We start from the raw sequence: 14,065 nt of genomic DNA, 5'->3' as shown, positions 1-14,065 counted from the left end.
GAACCAATTCATCACTACTTCAAATGTCAGATGCATTTGTATGGCACTTACCATTCAATGTGCAAATATAAAGAGGAGCTTTCTTCTTGTTCCTTTATTTTTAGCTGAGTTCCTTCCGGCACCAAGTCTTTGAAACAAATCAAAAAGAACAATAAATCAACGTTGAATTGATTGAAGTTGTGATTAAAACACTGTACATGTAGGTATTCTATAATGTTACTTATAAAAGAGATGTTTGGTAAGTTTAATTCACTTCTTTGGAAAGAAATTGAAGTGTTATCTTCCAAGTTTCAAGACTGATGAAGAAGGTGATGAACACAAATCCTAAAAAGAGGACAAATTGTGAATCTAGACAACAAGCCTATATGTAAATGGTGTTATATTTGAAACATTCAAGACAGACATTATTTATTTTTGTCTAAAGATTGGATGAAGATTAAACTATGAATTTGAAGGACCATTTGGAGCTGGAACCAATGAACTCCAGTCAGTGTGGCAAAGGTTGTGGAAATTATGTTCTTTTAATTTACAACGTTTAATTAATTATATGAGTTTCATATACATACATGTACATTTACAATATACATTGTACAGTGAACAACAGTTCTTTCATTTCATTCGTTTAAGACGAACAAAAACAAAGTGCCTATAGAGCGCTAATTGAACCAATGACCACAGAAAAAAATGCAACTCCCTCTACCAACTGAGCTACATGTAGGTGGTAGTCTCCATATTTTGTCAATATCCTTTGCTTGTGGGTGCCAGTCATAAGCCATACAACCTTTAACTGCCGTATAGCCAATGGATTACACCCAAGTTTGCGATACAACCTGCAATACACCCAAGTTTGCGATACAACTCAACTTAAAAGGGGTGGGGGATGACTTTGCAATACAACCAGGAAGCAGCAGGGGGGGACTTTATTTTTCAATCATTTCAGGTTTTATCAAGGTCTTTTTCAGCACCTTTTATATGGGTGCCTCACAGTGCTTATTACCTTGTAAGACAGGCATGTTAAGTTGTTGAACTATTAGACCTATGTGATGTACCATAGAGCAAGCTGGGCCTTGCTCTATAGATGTTTATAGCATCCTATACATGTATAACCTGCAGTAGACCATGCCAGATACACTGGGGCAAGTCTCTCAATAGGTGTATTCGTTTAGCTTCCCTGGGTCGACTCCGGTGTGTGGCAGTTTTTTTTCTTCCAGGATGAACGTGGGTCGACCTGGGGAAGCTAATCGAACGCACCCAATGTTTTGAACATTGTGTGAAAAACTGAGTGGCAAAATGTTACAATGTGAGTTTCTATTGCCCCCCAAAACAAAATAATTGAATGCAACAAGAATGAAAAAGGAACCCTGGAGCTTGCTGGAACGTGTAAAACTCTTGCTAAATTAAATGGATTATGATGAAACTATTTATAAAATTTGAAATCAGGTAAAGAAGCATATAATACTGAAAACAAGAGAAACATTACGATCAGTATTCCAAAGAGTACACGTAGGAGCTACTTTTATCTTATGTACACAATAATCACTGGATGCAATAACATGTATCCCCTAGCTGATAACAGACCTAAATGTACAAGTACTTCAAAACTCAAGTTTTGTATTTAAAGTCCACAATTGTTCATTACTAACCGCCATTTTCCAATAAACTTAAAATCTTGATAACTGATCATTATAAATGGTTGTTTCCAAGTCCGGGACTGTTCTCGAGTGCTTACATTGCAGCCCTTGTCTCAAAATGACACAGAGCCTTTGTGAGTTGCGTGATCGACTCGCTGACATTAAGGTGTCAGTTGCCGATGCATTGACGTAGAAGTGTCTATCAAGTTGTCCGACGGGCGCGCGGCTTTGAGTTGAGATCTTTGGTAAGGTGTGGAAAAAAAATCTAATTTGGTGCGGTGAGAACTACAATTAGGTAGACAGGTCCGCTGTTCTATGTGGAGAGTGAAGTGTGTTAGGAGCGTGGCGCTTCAAACTTTGTCAACACTAAATGAATTAGTTACTAAACTTTTTCAGAGTCTAATGCCCTCCAAAATAACGACAATTCACGGCAATATTGTTAGATACATAATAAATGTCCGCTGGTATGTTACACTACCTTTTCGGTTGAAAATGGTTGAGATAATCATCGAAAAAAAATCACTAGAAAGTCCCGAAAAACACAGACCTACCAACGCCGTGATCACAATATACAACGCACGCAGCATGCAGTCACAAAGTCTCCAATAAAGGCTCGTAGTCTTTTTACTTTGCATTCTATAATAAAGGCAAGAAACATTGAATGCTAGAACGCCCTCTATTGTCAATAGGCTGGGGCAGCAGCGGCGGTTTCTTTTGAGGTTTTACTGTGCACTCGCCGCGCAGTCGTGAACTTCTGCGGCGGGCCGGCGGCTGATGGCGAAAACACAAAGAACAAGCAGACATACTTGGTTGTAAAATTTATTTTGTTTAATAGGGCAACTCAAAATGATGAAACTACATAACGACGACGGCTTTTCTAATACTCAAACACAGATTTCTTTTAAATAATTGGACACTCTTTTGGTATTTTCGATATCATTTAGGAACATCAAAATTTTCAAAACATCGAAATGTTCGATATATCGAAAATCCGGTATTACGATATGATTATAAAAGTGACATCGGCAATTTCGATGTCAAAAAAATATCGAGTTTTTGAGTATTTTCAATATATCGACGGACGTTACCCCCCCCCCCAAAAAAAATAAAAATAAACATGTTAGACGGCGAACATCAATATATTTTTTCCGGCCTGATGAAACACGGAGCGCCGGAAAAACTCGGGGAAAATCTGAAAAAAGCCGGAATTCCGGCAATAGCCGGAAAACTGGCATCCCTGTTATAAAAGATGCCCATTATCGATTATACATACATCTTGTGTGTTCAACATTTTAAACGAGTTTGGAAAAACCCTCTAAAATGAAATTCCATTATAGGGCCTAACCTGTTGATTTCTTTTTGTGTGTGAACCCAATTAGTTTGTTTGTCACGCTTAAATGTGGTTGGTCAGAACAAAAATCGCCTAAATTCACAGATTTACGAAAAACTTACACGGTCAAAACTTATCATGACGGTACATGTACATGTACAATAAAACATCCCTTGAAATATACTGTCTGAAATATCATCTATGATGAGAAATAAATAAAACTAATTTCATGTTTTGAGTTAATAACTCAGTGGGCGTTTTATCAGTTTTGTTTAAATAATAATTTTTCCACTATTTTCTCATGTCAAAGATGGCCGATCGATGCCAAACTTCTACAGGTGTGTCAGTTCATGTTCATGGTGGATCACATAAAGTGCTTACACTGCCAGCAACTGTTTAAGTTCGTTAGCAAAAAAAGAATCTGTAATGTTCCTTTAATGACTGCGTTTGATTAGCTTCCCTGGGTCGACCCAGATCTGCCCCCGGTACATTCAAATAGCTTTGACGTCATTCCAGGGGTTCACCTGGGTCAGCCCCAAGTGCCCTGCTTGTGGATAGGTCACTCTGGGCTGGCCCAAGGTGCATGGATGTCACCACGAGAGGGTGAGTGATCGTTTTGATTTGCTCTTGTCAGGTGCTCACCCGAGTGAACACCGCGGGTCGACCCAGGGAAGCTAAGCGAACGCATTCTACATGTAAGTTACAGCTTGACAAAAAAACAAAAACAAAAAACTACAAACTGAAATCATGGGATATCTTTAAATCGGTATTCTAAAGAGTGCGCCTATACTTTAATCCAATGTATACAATATTCACTGGATGTGCTCCGACAGTAGCAACAAAGCTAGACATACTTCAAACTGTTTTCGTGTTTAAAGTCCAAGTCCATTATCAATAGCCATACTCCAATAAACTGATAATCTGGCCATTGATCATTATAAATGGTTGTTTGTTTGATCTTTGACTATAACAGCAAGTAGCTCTAGTGCACAGTTTGTACATCATTAGCCCTGTACCTATATTACGTCTTATTTATTTGTTGATTTTATCTGGACTGGAAAAACCACAGTTGGGAAATCTAAGAGGTCGTTCACACGCCGTACTAAAGTTGATCTAAGTCCACTTAGACCGGTTCGGGTTCAACTTTTGTGCGTGTGAACGCAAATAAAGTTAGACCGGATCGGGTCTAAACCCCAAAACTTAATCGTCCAGCGAGGCGGTCTAAGTCTAAACCAGTTCGGGTTTATCTTTTAAAACTGCGTGTGGACAGAATGACCTCCGGTTTTAACTCACAACGGACGACCCATTGTGTGGTTCTTTTTACTTTGCATTCTATAATAAAGGCAAGAAACATTGAATGCTAGAACGCCCTCTATTGTCAAAATAACACAGTGCATCACGCGATACCGCGTTGACAAAAGACTGCACTTGTCTGTGCATGCTTGGGCAAACGGGTTTTCCCCCCGAATTGCAATAACCACACACGCTGGTGTGCACGCTTAAACCGTACAACACCATAGTCTTTGCTGGTACGCACGCAATAGCCGCCGACAACGTGGTCTGCGAAGCATAGTTCCTCGGAAATGTTAGCTTGTTTACGAACACAACGTGTAGGCTTTATTTGACCAAAATGACGCCATTACGATACCTTGGATTGATAGAAAAGATTATTTTTCTGTATAATGTAAGATTGTTATCTTCCTTATTTTGTTATGTCTTGTTGATTCGGGGAAATTTTTTGCGGGGTATTTTTGCAAAGTAGCGGTGGTTTCTTTTGAGGTTTTACCGACGCTCGCCACGGGGTCGTGAACTTCTGCGGCGGGCCAGCGGCTGATGGCGAAATCCCAAAGAACAAGCAGACATACTTGGTTGTAAAACGTATTTTATTTAATACGGAACTCAAAATGATGAAACAACATAACGACGACGGCTTTTCTAATACTCAAACACAGATTTCTCTTAAATAATCGGACACTCTTTTGGCATTTGGTATTTTCGATATCATTTAAGAACATCGAAATTTTCAAAACATCAAAATTTTCGATATATCGAAAATCCGATATTACGATATGATTAAAAAAGTGACATCTGCGATTTCGATGTCACAAAAAAATATCGAGTTTTTGAGTATTTTCGATATATCGACGGACGTTAGGTGGGCATTTGATATAGTGTCACCCTACGCTTTAACAAGTGAGGGGTGTGTCCCCCGTCGCCCCCAGGATTGATGCCCAGGGTAGGACACAGGGTTGGTCTTACACATTGCAATACTTGAGCATCATGTTAAAGGTGATCAAAAACTGAGGGGTGGGCATTTGATAGAGTTTCCCACACCCGTTAAAAAGTAAGGGACGTGTCCCCCCTCGCCCCCAGAATTGATGCCCAGGGCAGGACACAGGGTTGGTATTACACAATGCAATACTTGAGCATCATGTTAAAGCTGATCAAACACTGGGGGGTGGGCATTTGATATAGTGTCAGCCCACCCGTCAAAAAATGAGGGACGTGTCCCCCGTCGCCCAGAGGATTGATGCCTAGGGCAGGACACAGGGTTGGTATTACACAGTGCAATAATTGAGCATCATGTTAAAGCTGATCAAAAATTGGGGGGTGGGCATTTGATACAGTTTCCCACACCCGTTAAAAAGTGAGGGACGTGTCCCTTGTCTGCCACAGGATTGATGCCCAGGGCAGGACACAGGGTTTGGTCTTACACAGTGCATTACTTGAGCATCATGTTAAAGCTGATCAAAAACTGGCCGGGCTGGGCATTTGATATATGTAGTGTCACCCCACCCTTTAAAAAGTATGGGACGTGTCCCCAGCAGTCCCCAGGATTGATGCCCAGGGCAGGACACAGGGTTGGTCTTACACAGTACAATACTTGAGCATCATGTTAAAGGTGATCAAAAACTGGCCGGGGTGGGCATTTGATATAGTGTCACCCCACCCTTTAAAAAGTATGGGACGTGTCCCCCGACGCCCCCAGGATTGATGCCTATGGCAGGACATAGGGTTGGTCTTACACAGTACAATACTTGAGCATGTTAAAGCTGATCGAAGTGTAACTGCCTTCGATTTCATCAAACTCACTTATGATTAGACTTGGGCTTTCAGACAAGTTAAAATTTGTAACCATAGAGTTAGGATACATTGAACCATCATAATTTAGGACCAATAACTCGTCCTAACTCGAGCATTTCATAAAATCGGCTGTGTCATGCCCCGAGTCTTTCCCCGACCTCGGCGGCCATGACCTTCGGTAGTTGTTGGACAAACAGAGAATTGAAGGCAAGGGAAACAAGTTTGTATTTACAAGAAAATATACAGATTTATTTACAATTTACATTAAGTGTGTCTTCACAAAATTAATAAAATAAACGTTGTCCTATCAATGACTTTCAATAATGGTTGCCGGTTAATATTACAATCTTCTCTTGCTCTCTCTGTGTGTCTCTTTCGGTTCCTAGTTTAACATCACTCCCATCACGTCTTTCGAGTATTCTTTAAGTTTAGATTAGTCTTTGGCACTGGGTCGTATCTCTGCCCGGCCTTCTGTTAGCCCTCAGTTTAGCACATCAACTTCAAGTGTGGTGTTTTAGCCCTTGCGGGAAAAACCCTGCAATAAGCAAATAAACCCAAATCTACATTTACAAAACTTAAAGTAAAATAGCACATTATCAACTTATGATCAATGTTTTCTTTACGGAAGTTCGACAACGCACTTCCATCTTTAACGCATAAATTCAAATCAATGCTATGTACAAAACTTTCTTTTCACGACTTCCTCGAACAATTAAATCAAAGTAAATCACAGTTCTATTGAGAAGAAGTTCCACAATTAAATACAACAAAACTGAATTTCATTAACACAATCTCTTTGAAATAAATAACATTATCAATAGCTACTTACAGGTCGATTTGTCGATCCTGGTTTCTACAGTGGCGGATCTCTTCAACAAAATTTCGGTGTGTCTCACTCGCCAGAATAAACTGCTTTTGCAAAAACTCAGCAACTAAGGCTGGATGACTGTATACTTAGGGCTCTCAATAACCCATAAGCAAAATACAGGAGTTCTCAATAACTCGATCGTCGAGGCTGACAGAGTCCTCTCCTCGGGAATCTCAAAATGCAAAGTGACACACCTAAATTTCTGTTCCCCTTAAATTAACACAAAATAACTTCCCGCTGTAAGATCTCGTGACTTGCACGCATTCCAAACCTTTAACATAAAAGAACTATTGGTCTGATGCCTTCTTGGCCAATCAGAACCTTTAAACTGCCCCAAAAGTTTACTAACCTTTACAGAACTTGAACACAATGAAAAGAAAATGCCAAGTCATGATGGCGGCGCTTTGGCCATAACTATTTAAAACCTTGTTTCTTCCTGTATTATACATAACGGCCAGCAAACTGAGGAAACTTAAGTAATTCTTTAAAAAACTTATATCACTCCGTGACAGGCTGCTTGGCTCTTTTTACATTAGTAAGCACAGGACCTGCGACCTTTTGTTGCTATGGGTGAGGCATTTTACTGAGTAATTAATACACAGCGGTGTGAGGTAAATAAAATTCATTATCTTTATCCCAGATTATGGTAAATACAATTGAGGCATTCACTGCTAACACTATGTAGGATTTGAACTGCCTCTAGCCTTCATGTTACGGGCTAGCTCAATAGTCTAGTGGTATGCCATCTGAATTATCAATGCAAAGGTTGTGGGTTCGTTTCCCACCTGAACTGACAAACATGGGGGGAAGGGAACATTTGATATAGTGTCCCCCACTCTTCACCCCCCCCCCCCCCAGTAGGCAGGGGGGGGGGGGCAAATCTATTAACAAAAGAACATTAAGGCGTAAGGCCTTATACAGCGGTGGGTACATGTATGCATACGGGGCCCCGCTGAATGGCTGAAGGGCTCGGGAAATTTTTGCATTTAGGATGCTTTGTTGAGCAATCATAGGCCAAATTGAGGGGGGCACTTGATAAAGTGTCCCCCACATTAAAAAAGTGGGGTGGGGACACCCCCCGGGAATGGTGCCCATGAGCTTCATGATAAGGTGATCAAAATTATGGGCTGGACACTTGATATTATGTCCCCTACCACTGTCCCCCTCCCCCCCCCCCCCCCTGATTGACGCTCATGTTTTTATGTAGTACTGATAGGACTATTGGGTATTTTAGATTCTGTGGTGCACTCAGCAGCCACTGCTGGAAACATCAGGGCAAACACCTCCTCTTAGCTTGAAGTGTAACTGCCTTCGATTTCATCAAACTCTTCCTAACTTATGATTAGACGTAGGCATTCAGACGAGTTCAGTTCCGTATCATACTCATAGAACACATATGTATCCTAATATAGGACAAGTTACTTGTCCTAACTCGAGATAGGATTAATCCTAGCATTTCATAACATAAGCTGCTGGGTTCTACTTACATTACACAGCACAGGACCTGCAACCCAACACCAGTCCACAGTCTGTTGCATCTCACCCATTCCAGATGCAGAAAATGTACATCAAACTGACAACCAAGCTCACCTATGAAAACAACAACGTTGACAAAAACAGGTCAAAATATGAAAGATTTTGCTACTTGTTGTGAAGGTCACACAAACCAATGAGCAACAAAGGTGTCAAGTTTTGTCTTAATTTATAGCTCGAAAAACATTTGTTTTATTTAAACGATCTATGTACTTTTTGTAGGACACAAAACACAATGTCGACAGATTTACATTAAACTTACACAGTTTTAAAATAATGATGTAGAAGGCTTCCCTGGAAATATTACTTGCTGAGGGGATGTAGTTTTTGAGAAATGAGTAAAACAATGCCATGAAATTAAGCTTTTACATGAGCACTACAATAGTTTCCGTCTCATGATCACCAAGATGAAAAAACCTTGTCACAGCTAGAGGGCGCTATCATTCCTGTAATCACAGCACTCATCCATTAACAAATTGAAGTGGGCCTTACTGCCAGAGGACAACAGAGGGGGTGCAACTCGTGTCAAACGTTTAACTTACATGTTGATTGAAAAAATCAGGGACATCGCGCAAAAACATTGACATATAAAGAAAAATATTACTTCGCTGGAAAATTGAAACACTGATTACTCTTATTGTTGACTAGGTATTGCAGCTGTTGTTATAAAACAATCCCTATTTGAACCTTTTATCAGATTTTTAAACTTATTAATTGTTAACAAATTTGTTAACTACATGTCTCTTGTTGTTTACATTTTTACGGAAAGAAATTACAGAAGGGAAGTTAGCATTTTTGCTTGTAATAGTGGTACTTTGATTTTCTTTTGCTGTATAATTATTTGTAAACATCCCCACTACCTGCACATATACCTAGCCTGTATTTTCTAAGTGGTTGTTGAGGTCCATCAACAATGCTCTGACCAGTGTTGATGCTGACATTCCATACTCAAAATGTTTTACCTCAACTTAGTTGAAAGGCTGTCAAAATTGTGTAAGATATCATATGCCAGGTACCTCTAGTTTATTACATAAATAAACAAAATAGCTTTCACTTATAAAAATATCAGGGTCTGAATTTAAGACTAACATCAATCGGTCCATACATAAAAAAAGATGCATGCCTATAGTATACAAAATGGTAACCTTCTCAAACAGGTACAAACATAAACAAATTGCGGACAAAATTGTGTGTTAACATTGTAGAGAATATTTATTCTTAGAATGTCAGTGCGATGGCATTGACGTCCGACTAGCCTACCAAAACCAAGACACTACATCTCCATGCATTGTATGCAGTAAGTACTGGACCGGGGCTAGATACACTGACCCATACCCTGCCACTGACGCGTTATGCAACGGACTTGGCCGGTAGTCCAACTAAACAGCTAACTAATAAAAACTAAAAAACGTGACAAAGAGAGGCAAGGAACAGAGAATTACGAACAAATTGAAGTACATGTACATTACCATTTCAAGTGACAATTTACCTGTTACTTTGTTGAATGTTTGTCTCTCAACTCAGCGCCAAAACTCACAAAACAGAGGTGTGTTTTGGAGTCATTTGTTCCGTGATTTTCTGTTTGCGCACATGTACATGTAGATTTACATGTACATACATAAATTAGTTGTACATGACCATTGTATAGTAGTGTAATGTTAACAAGCGAGACAAGAGAGGCTGGGTACCACATCTGACAGTAGACTGTTCCCATGCCCATGGCCTTGCTGCGCCACTAGAGGGAGGTATAATGAGTTTGCCTGGATCTTCCATCCAGGGGCGCACCAAACTAAAACAAACAAGAGTTTTAGTAGTAACGTTTTGGGGTCATATTTACAACAATATATCCAAACCTGAAGACGTTCTGTGCTTCAACGTTTGAGGAGACTGGATACATTTTAGTTTAGACTTGAAAGCTTTCAAAAAATTGTGTCGGGGTAATTAGCAAAATAAAATATTGAAAACGGCTGACCCCAAAAAGTTTAAAGGAAATTTGAAGTTTATTTGTCGGAAAATAATGTTCGATAGGTTTCCTAAAGGCTGGGGCACTTTAAATATTGGTTGAATATTTTTGAATATCATTAAGCGTTGGTTGATATGAAAGTTTATCACCGATTTGAAGATGACCTTAGCTATCGAAACTAAATCATAAATCAAGTAGTTGTCAGCAAGTTAAACAAGTTTAAATTTAATGGGCTAAAAGAATTAAATATCATTGTATTAAGTAGTTTTACAATTTGCTTTGTGTTTGGACTTTCAGATAAAGAGAAACAGGCTCCGTATACGGGAGGAGATTTCTCAAACAAAAAGGGCTGACAAAATGGAGACGAACTTTGTGAACCCAAGAAAAATAACTCTGCAAAGAGCTTGTAATTTGTATGTAGGGGTTAATATGGACTAGCAAACAAGAACACGTAAAGATAATGATTTCACTGGTTTGGATGAACATCGTTGTTTGATGTTATGAACAATGAATCAAGATAATAATTATGGTCGATATAATAGATCGTATTTGATCTTTTTTCGGGCGGGGATGAGGATAAATAATACGCTAGCCTGCCAAAGTGCCTTTTGTATCTAGCCATGGTTTACATACACACCATTGTTAAAATTCAATTCTTTATCACTTGATGATATCCACAATGAACCAAGCCATGCCATGTCAAAGGTCAACACATAAATTTACTTGTTGGAGTTTTGTGAATTAAATACAGGCTGCATATCAATGACAACATACAGAACCATCCATTGTAGAAGTCTCATTGTTGTATATGTAAGGGATTTATGCGATTCAAATGATTCACGACAGACCAGTGCAATGCTAAGTGTAAGCAACCTTTAACCACATCCAAAATTTTGTTACGGTCCATAAAGTGAGCATGGTCCCTTGCAATTGTATAGATTGAGTACTGCATAGCCATGCCAATGTAGTATTATATAACAGAACAGAACAGACCAGACCAGTACTGTGCTAAGTTCAGGCAACCTTTAATCATATCAAAACAAAGTTGGTTACGGTCCCTATGTGGACACGGTCCCTCGCAGCAAGTGAAGGTGTCGAATACTGAACAAAAAGGGATAGGCATAACCCCTTTCATAGGTTTGGATACATTTGTTTTAACGGCAGACAAAAAACATGACAGCAAAATATATTAAAAAGTAGTTCAAGCTTTTAAGAAGAAAAAAATATATATATATTAAAAAGTATTATTTTGTTCATGGAATTTAAAATTTAAAGGCAAGCTTAACTGTACAGTTCAATATTTTTGTATGCAGTTAATTTTCAAAGTTTTTATCAATGGACACTGGTTTTTTCCTTTTTGTGTTATTAAATCCAAGCCTGCCAAAGTGCCTTTCTGTACTATTTGCAGTTATCTACATATCTATGGGAAGCAAAGACTACCTAGAGGGAACTGGCAACCACACCATTGTTTAGAAACAATACTTCGTCACTAGATTGCGTTGACAATGAACCAAGGCACATCAGATCCTAGGCAAACCCATTGATTTACATGTTGCTGTACGATTTCGGAATTTATAGATTGAGTACTGCATCACCATGCCAACTAAAACCATCCTTTGTTAGCATTATATAACAAAATCAGACCAGTACAATGCTAAGTTCTGGCAACCTTTAATCATATCCAAAAAAGTGTGTTACGGTCCCTATGTGGACACGGTCCCTCGCAGCAAATGTACGTGTCAAATACTGAACCAAAAGGGCCAAGCAATAACCCTTTCATATAGTTATTATTATATATAATAAAAAGTAGTTCAAGCTTTTATGAAAATAAAATATCTATATATATTAACATTAATTGTTTTGTAAATGGAATTTAAAATTTAAAGGCAAGCTGAACTGTACAATTCAATATTTTTGTATGCAGTTGATTTTCAAATTTGTTATCAATGGACACTGGTTTCTTCCTTTTTGTGTTATATCCAAGCCTGCCAAAGTGCCTTTCTGGACTGTTTGCAGTGATCTACATATCTATGGGAAGCAAAGACTAGCTAGACGGAACTGGCAACCACACCATTGTTAAGAAACAATACTTCGTCACTATATTGCGTCCACAATGAACCAAGGCACATCAGATCCTAGGCAAACCCATTGGGTTACATGTTGCCGTACGATTTCGGAATTCTACAGAGTACTGCATCACCATGCCAACTAAAACCATCCTTTGTTAACATTATATAACAGACCAGACCAGCACAATGCTAAGTTCAGGCAACCTTTAATCATATCCAAATAAGTTTGTTACGGTCCCTATGTGAACATGGTCCCTCTCAGCAAATGAAAGTGTCAAATACTGAACCAAAAAGGGCCAGGCAATATCCCTTTCATATAGGTTTAGGTACATTTTGTTATCAGATAAAACAAAAAAGATATGTCCCAAGAGTTAAGTTCTTTCTTAATAAAGCTAACTGTACAATTCAATATTTTTGTATGCAGTTAATTTTCAAAATTTTTATCAATGGACACTGGTTTCTTTCTTTTTGTGTTATTATATCCAAGCCTGCCAAAGTGCCTTTCTGTACTATTTGCAGTGATCTACATATCTATGGGAAGCACAGACTACCTACACGGAACTGGCAACTACACCATTGTTTAGAAACAATACTTCGTCACTAGATTGCGTTCACAATGAACCAAGGCACATCAGATCCTAGGCAAACCTAGAGGGTTACATGTTGCTGTACGGTTTCGGAATTCTATAGATTGAGTACTGTATCACCATGCCAACTAAAACCATCCTTTGTTAGCATTATATAACAAATTCAGACCAGTACAATGCTAAGTTCAGGCAACTTTTAATCATATCCAAACAAAGTTTGTTACGGTCCCTATGTGAACACGGTCCCTCGCAGCAAATGAAAGTGTCAAATACTGAACCAAAAAGGGCCAGGCAATATGCCTTTCATATAGGTTTAGGTACATTTTGTTATCGGATAAAACAAAAAGGTTATGTCCCAAGAGTTAAGTTCTTTCTTAGTAAAGCTAACTGTACAATTCAATATTTTTGTATGCAGTTAATTTTCAGAGTTTTTATCAATGGAAATTGGTTTCTTCCTTTTTATGTTATTATATCCAAGCCTGCCAAAGTGCCTTTCTGTACTATTTGCAGTGATCTACATATCTATGGAAAGCAAAGACTAGCTAGAGGGAACTGGCAACTACACCATTGTTTAGAAACAATACTTCGTCACTATATTGCGTCCACAATGAACCAAGGCACATCAGATCCTAGGCAAACCCATTGGGTTACATCTTGCTGTACGGTTTCGGAATTCTATAGATTGAGTACTGCATCACCATGCCAACTAAAACCATCCTTTGTTAGCATTATATAACAGGCCAGACCAGTACAATGCTAAGTTCATCAGGCAACCTTTAATCATATCCAAAAAAGTTTGTTACGGTCCCTATGTGAACACGGTCCCTTGCAGCAAATGAAAGTGTCAAATACTGAACCAAAAAGGGCCAGGCAATATCCCTTTCATATAGGTTTGGGTACATATTTTATCGGAGAAAACAAAAAAGTTATGTCCAAGGGTTAAGTTCTTTCTTAATAAAGCAAACTGTACAATTCAATATTTTTGTATGCAGTTAATTTT

At 38.8% G+C, this 14,065-nt stretch overlaps 1 long non-coding RNA gene across 1 annotated transcript; it reads right to left on the bottom strand.

The window, feature by feature from the left end:
* Positions 1-48: 48 nt before the first annotated feature.
* Positions 49-10,034, bottom strand: LOC139936082 (uncharacterized). The gene is made up of 3 exons (XR_011785896.1): positions 9,936-10,034; positions 8,401-8,503; positions 49-127 (listed from the first exon to the last, which is right to left on the bottom strand). It is a non-coding gene; the product is annotated as an uncharacterized lncRNA (long non-coding RNA).
* Between the last annotated feature and the right edge of the window lie 4,031 nt (positions 10,035-14,065).

This window comes from Asterias amurensis, chromosome 4, assembly GCF_032118995.1.
Source record: "Asterias amurensis chromosome 4, ASM3211899v1".
Classification (NCBI taxonomy): domain Eukaryota; kingdom Metazoa; phylum Echinodermata; class Asteroidea; order Forcipulatida; family Asteriidae; genus Asterias; species Asterias amurensis.
Note: the sequence above shows the minus strand (reverse complement) of the source record. Positions and strands in the feature narration are given on the sequence as shown.